This window comes from Lissotriton vulgaris, chromosome 1_1 (genome assembly GCF_964263255.1).
Source record: "Lissotriton vulgaris chromosome 1_1, aLisVul1.2, whole genome shotgun sequence".
Taxonomy (NCBI): Eukaryota; Metazoa; Chordata; class Amphibia; order Caudata; family Salamandridae; genus Lissotriton; species Lissotriton vulgaris.
In genome coordinates, this window is record NC_141685.1 from 2,127,793,884 (window position 1) to 2,127,806,143 (window position 12,260).

The window sequence follows — 12,260 nt, forward strand, 5'->3', positions numbered from 1 at the left end:
ACAATGGTTTTCCGGTGTGGGTTCTCTTTAGGTGTCATATGGGTTTGCCCGTCCACACTAATTTTATTGTATGCTTTTTCTGGACTTTTTGATGTTGCTGGATCCGACAAGACCAGGACACTTGAGATTTCTATTAATGAGGATACCTTATGGCTGAGTGAGTCTATAAGCACGTGGGCATCTACGTCCTGATTCGACCCACTGAATATCTCTATCACGTTTTCGTCTAATAGCTCCGGGATTGATGGAAATTTTGTGTGCTGTCCATTTTGTGGTATTTCCTGGACCTCGGTTATTGTGCTTGTTGATGTGTTTTGTAGTTTTGTCTGCTTGGAGCCACTTGCACTTCCACTTGTTTTGTTGTCCTGCTTTACTTTGTGTGCAGTTACACTTCCTTTATTGTCTGGGAGTGTTTGGTGCTCCAACCAGTAATTAGACTCCTTGATCTTTTTATTAGGGTTTGTCATTGCTTGGTTTAAGCGTGACTCAAGCCTTGGGGTTGAGTGGTTATTTGGATGTTCCTTGTAAGCTGCGTCATGTATGCTGGTATTATGACATCCGTCATTGTTACCTGAGACCTGAAGGCTTCCAACCATTGAGTGATCTAGATTTATGTCCCTTATTGATGGAACTGATGATATAGATGTCATTTCACTTTTCTTCAGGTTTTTGTATGGTGGTCTCTTTTTTGAGATTTCTTCCCTGGCGCAGTCCATGGTTTTGTTTGTGATTCCTGATGGTGTTAGATGTTTCACTTGTTCTTGGACTGCGTCATGACTTTTGTTTTCCATGTGTACTTGAGCTTGAGTTTGTATCCTGTACTTGTTGTGCTCTTGAGTAACTTGCATACCCTCACTTGTTTCCCCAGCTGCATTGCTATTTCCTGTGTTGGTGTTAGAACTGGGCAGAGGGGTCTGCGAGTTTATGGACTGTATGCATACTTTGCTTGGGGACATTGTTTTTCTGTAGTCCGTTTGATGTTACCGGCATTGTGTAGATTGCAGATACAGGGTCCTTCAGAAATGAGAATTTGCCGGTAGGATTCATTCAGCCAAAGATTGAATAAGTCGGAGGTATTAATGTAGTGGCTGCACTATCCTCTGCGGCGGTTGTAGGTGTTTTAGTCTTTGATTTTCTTTTCACAATTTGTGGGGGGTTCCTTCGTGTCCTCCCAGACTTCATTGCTTCCGACGGCTTCCGCCGGCTTTAACGTTCTTTTAATGTTGCTTTTGGTAGTTCCTGATGTTAGTTTACGGTGGGATTGAGGCTGTTGCTACCCCTTCGCTACCCCTTGTGGGGTTTGGTGTTGGCGGTTTCTTTTGCGTGGTATGTTTTCTGCCCGCGGTTGGCTGTTTGCCACGCACACTTCACTTATCCTCTGCTTCTACACCAAATGAGCGCCTAATGTTTTGTACGAGAATTTTGTGTTTCTATGTCACCAGTTGCTCCTTGGCCGCTCCCTGGCCGCTTCCTGGTTCACTGACTCGCTGGCGCTCTGGCTCTCTGAATCTGGAGTGAAAAATGAGTCTTACAGCTCTGCCCCCGCTCAGCAGTTGCTCAGTTGTTATACAGTTGTTACACAATCTGGTTCTTTTCCCTTTTCCCTTCTCCCTACGCCCTGTTCCCTTAGACCTTCTAGAGGTGACCGTTTCCCCCCTCTCTGCCGAACCAACAATCACAGCGAACCACTTGCCTCGGCTTACCTCCAAGCCTGTTTGCTCTGCGGGATGCCCGCCCAACCGCCTACCGCAAGCCAGCTGCTGAGTGTAACAGCGGGACAAAGCGATGCAGTGGGATGGAGATGTGAGGGTAATCGACTTGAACAGCAGCCGTCAGGAAAGGCAGCTGTTAGATAGCAGCGGTAGCAGTGACAGAGGTGGAGGGGCGTTAGATCATTCAGCGGCATGAAGGGTCCAGCCTCAGTGGTCAGGTGTAAGGAAAACAAGGATAACGTGGGAGGCGGTGCTGCCAGCTCCTGCCATGCGCCTCCACGAATTAAAAATGAATTATAGTGTGGTAATGCTTCCCACTGGGCTCCCCCTGCTGTTCGATTAACAGTTAGATGTTGGCAATTGGCAATTTGCCGGTGCGAAGGCCCCAGCTTGGCTCCGTGCACGATTCGAGCCACAAGCAGCTCCGGCCGCAATTCTAGCTGCCAGCAGCCCCAGCCGCGATCTGAACCACAAGCGACTCAGGCCGCGGTACTTCCCCTCACTCGTGGTATGACGTGCTATATAGGAGCATTTACAATGCGATCAAACTCCGTGTCTACGTAGAGTGACTGGAAGATCTAGTGATGTGTGGCCATCCAACTATGAAATCTGGGGCAAAACCTCATTTGCGCCCAATTCCATGTTCTCGGCAGAACTTAGAATGAGTCTTTTAGTCCTACAGATGTAACTGCAAGGGGCTGTCTACAAGTCTCAAGCGGCTTCTGCTGCGATTCGGATCACCTGCGGCTCCAGCCGATTCAGGCCCAGCCGCGAACCGAACCACTACCGGCTCCTGCCGCGGTCCAAATCTCAGTCTCAAGCGGCTCCTGCCGCGGTTCAGATCACCGGCGGCTCCGGCCGCGATTCAGGTCACAGGTGCCTGTTCCCAGGTCACAGCGGCTCCGTCCGCGACACCAACCGCGAGCGGCCGCAACCCAGACCGCAATCACCGGAGGGAGGGATACGGCGTGTCCCGGTCAAACAGCCAAACAGCCAGAACGGCCGCCTCCTCCCAACACACTGCAACTGGCAACTGGCCGGAAAACACGGAACCCGAATCGGAATCAACCTAACGCACGTCTGAACCACATCTATCTGGGAAGCCAAAAACATGCGCTGTAAAACAAATGCAGATTACAAATGTGCGAGTGGTGACTGGCTGATTTACTACCCACCCTTTCCCCCATAAAAGTAAAACCCACTCACAAACAAATAAACAAATACCCTAATTAACTATCAATTAATTCATTAATATTAATGAATAACTAATTATTAATTAATTAAAAATAAATTACTTCCCACCCTTTTCCCATATAACCCCACAACCTTCATCCAAAATTAATTACACAATTTCCATATTTAATTTTCAATGAATTAATATTAACTAACTACTAATCATTAATTAATCACAAATTAATTCTTACCCTTTACCCCTATAAATCCCATAAACTGCACCTTAAAAGAAATACCCAATTACCATAATTAATTACCAATTAATTATTATTAATTAACAACTAATTAATAATAATTACAACTAAATCAATTCCCATCCTTTAACCCTGTAAATCCCACAGCCACACCTAAAATTAATTACACAATTCCCATAATTAATTTTCAATCACTTATTTAATATAAATTAACAACTAATTATTAATTAATCAAAAATTAATCCCCACCCTTTTCCCCTGTTACCCAACAACCCACACCAATTCTTTTTACACAATTACCATAATTAATTACCAATTAATTATTTAATATTAATTGACAACTAATTAATAATTATTTACAAATAAATTAATTCTCACTCCTTATCCCCATAAACCCCACAACCCGCACCTAAACAAATTGCACAATTACCATAATTAATTACAACTAAATAATTAATATTAATTAACCAACAATTAGTAATTAATTACACATAGATTACTTCCTACAATTAACATAATCAAATCTCAATTAAATAAATATTAATAAATAAAAAATACATTTTTTTATAATAATTACATTACTTCCCACCTTATTCCCTTATAAACCCACAACCCGCTACATAACTAAAAAACGCAAAATTTAATTAAAATAAAATTGATAACTACAAAAAATGTAACACATATATTAAAAATCATACACAATGCTTATACAAAAAATACATACGTCACATTCATTTCAAATATAAACTAAAATACATAACACTAATTAAAAAGTCGATGTTTTTGAAAACAATATTTCTTACCTTAAATTTGATATTCTTGACCATGATATCTTGCTGTCGATATTTTTTTGTGTCACGATCTTTCCAACTCAATATGTGTGTAAGTAGACATTTCCAACTCGATATTTTGTCTGCATACCTGAGAGTCCAGTGCAGAGAAGGTAGTAGGCCCAGTTGCTCAGGATCCATAGTAGGTTGGGCCCTGGGACATCAGGAGTAAAAGGCCTCAACCACCGCGACTGGTACCTCTGTAAGGGATTCTGACAGTAAGAATGCAGGGAGATTTACTATACACAAGACGCAATAGAAAAAGCAATCTACATGCCCTTGACCTTCACTTCACAAATAATCTTGCAGCATACAGGACCCATAGCTAGTGTTGGTTTCCAGTCAGATTCTATTGAATTACAACTATTTTGTTTTTTTATCTGTTCAGAAGCCTACAACAATCTAATTGATTTTTAGGTATCGCCTGACTCAGCGCTTAGCGCTGGTCTGACAAGACCTTAAGTAAAGAGGGCTTCAAAAAATGCTACCCCAAAAAAATGCGCTGGCTGCAGCTTGCAGTGCATGTGCACGTGAACGTGTGCAGTTTCCACCTGCCTTTCTTATCTTATTAAGCCTTCAAGCCATCATGGCTCATTAAGTGCGTCCCTTCCTATCTCAGCCGCTCTCCTGTAATCGTTTTGCTTTCCCTCCCAACTCCTTCTCCCCCCCCCACTCTTCAACATTCCTTCTCACTTAAATTGAGGCCAAGAAAGGGAAAACAATATTGTCGGAGGAGGGTTCTTTTGGAGCATAAACTCCTTGTGGATTCGCTGCAGTCATATCATGCCATCTAGTGGCTAGGTTTTGGAATTTCACCTTGCTCTTATTATGACCATCATTGACCTTAGGAATTTTTGTTCATGTTTTCCACGAAACACATGCCTACAGGTTGCTGTGGGATCCCCAACATGCTCTGCCATGCAGCATCAACTCTCTCTCTCTTTCAAGCACACAAGCTTTCTCTCTACCTCTCTCACACAAACATGCATGCACACATGCACGCTCTCTCTCTCCCTCTTCCCCTCTCTCTCACACACACACAGGCACGCAAACATGCACGGTCTCTCTCTCTTACTCACACACACAGGCACACATGCACACTCTCTCGCACTCACACACGCATACTCACATATGCAGGCTCTCTGTTATCTTTCTCCCTCCCCCTCTCTCACACACATGTACACACCCATGCACACTCTCTGTCTCAAACACACACAGACACGCACACATGCACATTCTCTCACTCACACACACACACATGCACAAACACATGCACTCTCTCTCTTTCTCTCACACACACCCACGCACGGACCCATGCGCGCTCTCGCTCTCTCACACGCATGCACGCACACATGCACGCGTTTTCTCCCTCTCTCACACACATACACACGTGCACGCCCTTTCGCTCAGTCCTCCTCTCTCTTGTGCACACACACAGGCACTCACGCACACATGCATTCTCTCTCTTTCTTTGGTGTGGAGTGCCGAAGCACCATTGATTCCTGCTACGCAGGTAAGTCATTCATTGGTGCTTTTATTATGATACAAGGACATCTTGCTCCCTGCCAGGCCTCCAGCACTGGTGGCATGGTGGGGGTAGTGTGTGGTGTGCAGTGCCGAAGCACCATTGACTCCTGCTGTTTACAGTAAGACCTTCACTGGTGCTTTTAGATTGACTGTGGTATGATACAAGGACCCCTTTACTCCCTTTCAGGCCTCCAGCACTGGTGGCGTGGTGGTGGCAGTGTGCAGTGCCGAAGCACTTTTGACTTCTGCTATGCACAGTAAAGCATTCATTGGTGCTCACTGCTTTCAATAGGGCCATGGCCTGACAGCAGGCAGGCCTTTGCTCCCTGTCAAGTCCCCAGCAGTGGTGGTGCATCATTCATTCCAGCTGCTCAGGGCTGGTGCCTGTTTATTATTCTCCTGCAGCTGTGGAGTCAGCAGTGGGTGCGGTTGTGAAAGGCTAGGGCGGTGTGTGTGTGTCCCTCACACCTTTCCCTGCTCTACTTCACACTCCCCTCTTGTCCCTCGATGTATATATTACAGAGGTACGAAAAACAAAGCATTTGAAATACCTAAAACACGAAAAGATCGTATGAGAACCTGTGCCGCGGGACGCCTTTCCTCTCATTGATTGGATATACCCGCACTCCCATTTGATATTTAACAATCTAGGCAACCATAAGAGACAATCAAAGAAGTTTTAATAAATGGAAGGGAATTAAGCTACAAAATGTTTGTAAAGAAAACAATTTATTAAGAGTTAAAAAGAACAATATCACATTCACAAATTTAATATGCACAAACCTCGAGTCCCGCCGCCGGAAGTAGAGAGCCCTGTTGAATCATTTTGGACAGGGAGTTATTTTAACCGTTAACTAATCATCTCAATTGGAAGAAGAACCACCTTATTAGAGGGGTTTTGCTCTACCAAATATCTCCACATCAGGAGGATCTCGCTATTTTAAATTACCAAGTATATCCTTCACTTGAATGAATAAGAGGTTCCGGTCGGCGGGATCAGTTATTAACCCTTTTTTTCATACAGTGTGATATTTTCTTGTTTGGAATCCGTCCATTTAGGAAATAAAATACTAATCTCCTATCTTGATTAGACGTCGCCATTGAGCTTTACACGCTATATCTCCATATCATACTCTTGTTACCAGACAGCTAGAACCGCTCTCTAAAGAAACTAAGAAAGAAAAGTATTTTCCTTACATCATTACAACAACTTTTTAAACTTTTTGTGGCTACTCCAGAAGAAGGCGCTGGCCGCCGAAACGCGCGTAGAGTACCAATCTGCCACTTCCAGTGTTTTTTAACTTTATATATGTTCTCATTTGCATTGTGATTCATGCCATGTGATTTATAGATTGTTGTTTTAAGTCTAGTTTGTTTAAACTACACTCTTTTAACGTACATATTACATTTGTGAATGTGATATTGTTCTTTTTAACTCTTAATAAATTGTTTTCTTTACAAACATTTTGTAGCTTAATTCCCTTCCATTTATTAAAACTTCTTTGATTGTCTCTTATGGTTGCCTAGATTGTTAAATATCAAATGGTTACTTTTCCCTGGTCTAGGAATCTAATTTCTATGAACTCAGGGGGTCCTTGTTAAATATACACTAATATACCCGCACTCCCTACAACTCTCTCTCTTTCACGCACACAAGCTCTCTCTCCCCCTCTCTCTCACACACACGCAGGTACGCGCACATTCAAGCTCTCTCTCTGTTTCTCACACACCCGCACAGGCACACATCCAACCACACATTCACACACACAACCACACCAGCACCCACAACCGCACCCACACCCACACACAACCACACACACATATAACCACACACACATACACGCATACACACATACAACCACACACACAACCACACACACAAACACACACACAAACACACAACCACACACACACACACATACACAACCACAACCACAACCACACATACAACCACACACACAACCATACACACAACCACACACACACAATCACACACACAACCACACCGTCAGTGCACGCTTTCACTGGGCACAAACACCACCAGCTGTCAGTGCACACTTCCACCAGGCACACAGCACCAGATGTCAGTGCACGCTTTCACCAGGCACACACACACCACCAGCCATCAGTGCACGCTTTCACCAGGCACACACACACCACCAGCCATCAGTGCATGCTTTCACCAGGCACACATAAACCACCAGCCGTCAGTGCACACTTTCACCAGGTACACACCACCAGCCGTCAGTGCACGCTTCCACCAGGCACACACAGCACCAGTCGGCAGTGCACACTTCCACCAGGCTCACATACCACCAGCCATCAGTGCATAATTTTGACAGGCACACACACCACCTGCCATCAGTGCACACATCAATTGTCAATGCATCCACAATTAATTATTGTAGCAATCGCAGTATGGCACACTTTACTTTTAAACATATTCATCTAAACCGCAGCATGCCACCATTGCTACAAAAATAAATTAACATTTTTTTGACCTACAATTTACAGACTTTTGTTGCAATTGGTGTTGCAATATTTAGCAATGCCAATATCTCAAACTTAATTAATGCAAGACCTATTGCATTGCAAATGCTTGTTGTATTGATAGTACGTAGGTAAGGCAAAAAGGATATTGCAAGTATGCAACTTGTTTTCTAAAAAGTATCAACATTTCTTTTTCTCACTGTGTACAGAAGATGCTGGAGGCGTAGGGGAACTCTAAACGTACCCATAAATCAACAAAACCCGCCCACAAGGCAAGAGATATATATATGTTGTGTATAAAGCACTGATCGTTACCTTACCACACGGGGTGTATTTATCACACAATATTTACCACTTTTTTGCAAAAATAACCTATTTTTTACTCATGGTTAATTGCTATACATCACTAGCCTTAACAAATTTATAAAAATGCTTAAAAATGCTTATCCTTACCACTGACAGTTTCTCGAGAGGGGACAACGCTTAATAACTAATTGCTCTCAGTCAAGCGAAAATGCATCTGACATAAATGATTAAAACCACAAATTTTGTGTAACCGTGAAAAAATGTGAACAAGGCAAAGTGACCCCTCACGGGCGAACCACCCATGGGAGAGCTGGCAGGTACTCACCAGGTCAACCCACTGTTCTCATCATTGGTGGTCACTTTGTCTATAACAAAAAGAGTGTCCAACAAACAAACATAAATGGTGTTGGTGCCCAGAGAGGGGGAACAACCTTTACAACGCAACTTTTACACCGCACTACCATTACAATGAAAAGTAGTAAATATTGTGTGATAAATACACCCTGTGTGGTAAGGTAACGATCAGTGCTTTATACACAACATATATATATATATCTCTTGCCTTGTGGGCGGGTTTTGTTGATTTATGCGATTTATTGAGTGGAGGGCTACCCGTTTCCCACATTAATTCCCTCTGAGCTCCTTATTGACAGATATATGAACTCTAAACGTACCCAAGCCTTCAATAAGAACAGTGATGCTACACTTCAGAATGTGAGTTTTATATGTTCTGGATAGGAAAGGGTTTTAGCACATGATGTTTAACGAACAAAACTAAACCCTGTCTGGACAAAATATATTTTCTGCTGTGATGCAGCCGATATTAATGTGTCCACCTTTTAAAAGGGATATACTTGTATTTGCGTCCAAAAAGTATTAGAGAGGAAGTTCATGTAGGTGAGGGAAGTAAAAAAAGGCTAATAAGGCGTAGTCATTTCGATAGCAATTTCCGGACAGATGTGTGTGTGGGACTGTATCTCTCGACTCTAAAGAGAGAACTTTTAAAGATGTTGAATATATCACGAGGTAACATTTGAAACAGGGCCCAAATGATGCGGACTGATTGATTATATATATGTGATGTCTTTTATTTACAAAGCATTTGTAAATATCATATGTAGTACTGTGAATGTATGGTCATTTTTAATGAGGGATATAATTTGGAGAAATTTCTAAAACAACAATGAAAAAATGAATTGAATTGAATCAAACTGAATGGGCCAAATTTCTGTGTTAAAGTTCTGCCATACTGTATATTTAGTTAATATAAATCCACTGTTCCTATGTTACCATTGGTTATCTGTTCTTGCGCTTACCTTTCCTATGTGTATTTTCTAGTGTTGTGTAAAGCACGCTCTTACCACAGGCGTGCTGCATAAGAACACCAAATAAATAAATACATCAGTCTGATAAGCATGGGCTTTTGCAGACCAGATTTCATTTTATGACGTCACAGTCGGCAAGGTTCAACATACGACTTGAGCAAGGCGAGTAGCAGAGCATGCTTCCAGCAGGTCGAACTAGCTGCTGAGACACAGAAGACTCAGTAACTAACTGCAGGACCTAATCAGCCCTCCACGATATATCTACAGTGCAAGAACTCGTTACTGTCATATGCTGAAAGGGTGCGGTAATTCTAGTGCGAGGTCATACCATGCCACACCCACAAAGAGCATAGTTAAAAGAAAAAAGCACAAACCTATAGCTTTTTCCATTTAAAGTATGCTTGCATTTGGTTACTTTGATGTGAAGTTCGGGTTTGCCAACAGTTATAATCACTTACAAAGGTAATCCATCTAAATGTAAACCCAACAACTGACGGTAATCAAAGACATATTGAGTACATAAACTTGTGTGACCCCGGTTTCCAGGGGAGAATTTGCACTCCTCCTGCTGAATGTTTGCTGCAGCCCTTTATCCGGGCCTTCTGTTCTGTTGTCTCACTTCTTGCTGAGCCAGGCAGACTTTGGTTTGGTTGCCTGCTTGTGGGCCTGGGCTCCAAGTGCTTAAGAAAATATCCGAGGGAGCTGGAAGAATGAAATAATAGAAAAACACATATTCCATGTATGATGTCGTCTGCAACATATACTGCATTCAAGGTCAAAAGAGTTATTCTGAGTGACGTGTGCTGGGCTGTGGCCCTCCCGTAAACTAGCACAAGCACAGGTTTTGAGAGAGCCTAACACTTGACTGGCCCTGATTACAGGACGTGTGCAAATAGCGAGTGCAACGTGCAAAATACTTATTTTTTGGGCGCAGTAATTATCAGGGTCCAATTTACACCCGACTGAGATTTGCATAAAGCCCACTTGCATCCCTGATGAGGAATTGTGTACATGATTTCACCCGCTCCATGGGGTCTGCCAACGCCAGTTGCTTTTAACTTGCACTCAATTTGTGAACATTTTGTAGCTCTGTTTTAGAGAAACTGGGAATTTGCAGGCACATGAGAAGCGATTTTCAGGAATTCCTGTGTGGCTCTACACGAAGCAAGCGGTCTATTCAGACTTGGATTTTTTCGCGGTTATGCCACATTTCAGCAATTGTGATTCTGCAGTAACATTGCCATGAATTAGCATTACGGAGACACAATGTGTAAATAATATTATCTCAAGAAAAAAAATGGCTAAGTTACTACCAGGCACAGCTTTTCGGTGCCGGTTGTTTAGTAGCACGTAGCACGTGCCTATTAGTGCCGAGTGCCTCCCTCTCAACACAGTTCAGCTCATGCTTGTGCGTCTCCCCAAAGTGTTATATCTCCTTGATGAGGCGAAAACCCGATGAGGGAATGTTTCGATAAATATTCCGCCTGACAACAGTAAGGTGTGTGTGTGTCACAAGAAAGGCATTCTGTGATTCATGCATAAAACACACGCTGGGACAAGGTAGTGTAAAGTGTTTTTGTCGCTGCGGTCGTATTTGGTTCTGCACCCACAACCTTCCTCTGGCACGATTTGGAACTGGGCTGTTAGGGTGCTTCACTTCAGCTGGCAGTCACTGGTCACAAGATCACACATTTAAAGATCGGCCTCGAGCTGCGCCGAGTGATGTGCTTGGGAAAGATACAGCTGCACGCATTAATGATGAGTTCAATTAAAGCGTTTGAGTCTTTCGTGAACGCTGGATGGAACATTCTTGTTCTATCAATGCCTTTTGATGCCAGCTGTCAATGATGCCAGCCCAGTACATGTCTGGGGCGGGGTGCAAAGTAAATATGTGCCTATCTGTGATGGAGTCGGTGAGGAGCAAAGAGTAAAGGACCGAACAGCACAGTTAATACAAAGCCATATGTACGAATACATTTTCTCATTGATACAGAATGGGTAAAACCCTATTAAGTGACCAGAGAAGGCAAGCTTTCAAGAACACCCTTTAATTCACTAAAACAATGCGGGCGGACACCACAGCGCTCGCAGCAGATAAGCATAAAGAAGAGTATTTTGAACTCCATCAGCATCCACGCCCTCGCCTCCACAGACTACATCCTTCTCGGGGACCTGAACTTCCACCTCGAGAACAACAACAATGCCAACTCCGCCAACCTAATCGCCAACCTCGCCAACCTCGTACTCAGACAGCTTGTGACAACACCCACCCACGCCGCCGGTCACATGCTTGACCTCATCTTCTCTGCAAGCCCCCACGTCTCCTTCAACCACACCACCGAACCCCACTGGACTGACCACCGCTGCATCCATTTCACCTTCAGGAAGCCCACCACACACCACCGCACGCAACAGATGCCTCTTCGCTGCTGGGGCAAAGTCACCGAAGAGCAGCTAGCCACCACCCTCGCCCAGAGCCCACCAGCTGACCCCACCAAACCCAACACCGCCGCCCTCAACCTCCGACAGTGGATCGACGACTGCACCAACACTCTCGCTCCCCTCAAGACATCCTCCAACAGCCACACCAGCAAGAAAGCCACCTGGTTCACAGAAGACCTCCAGGCCTCCAAGAGTACATGC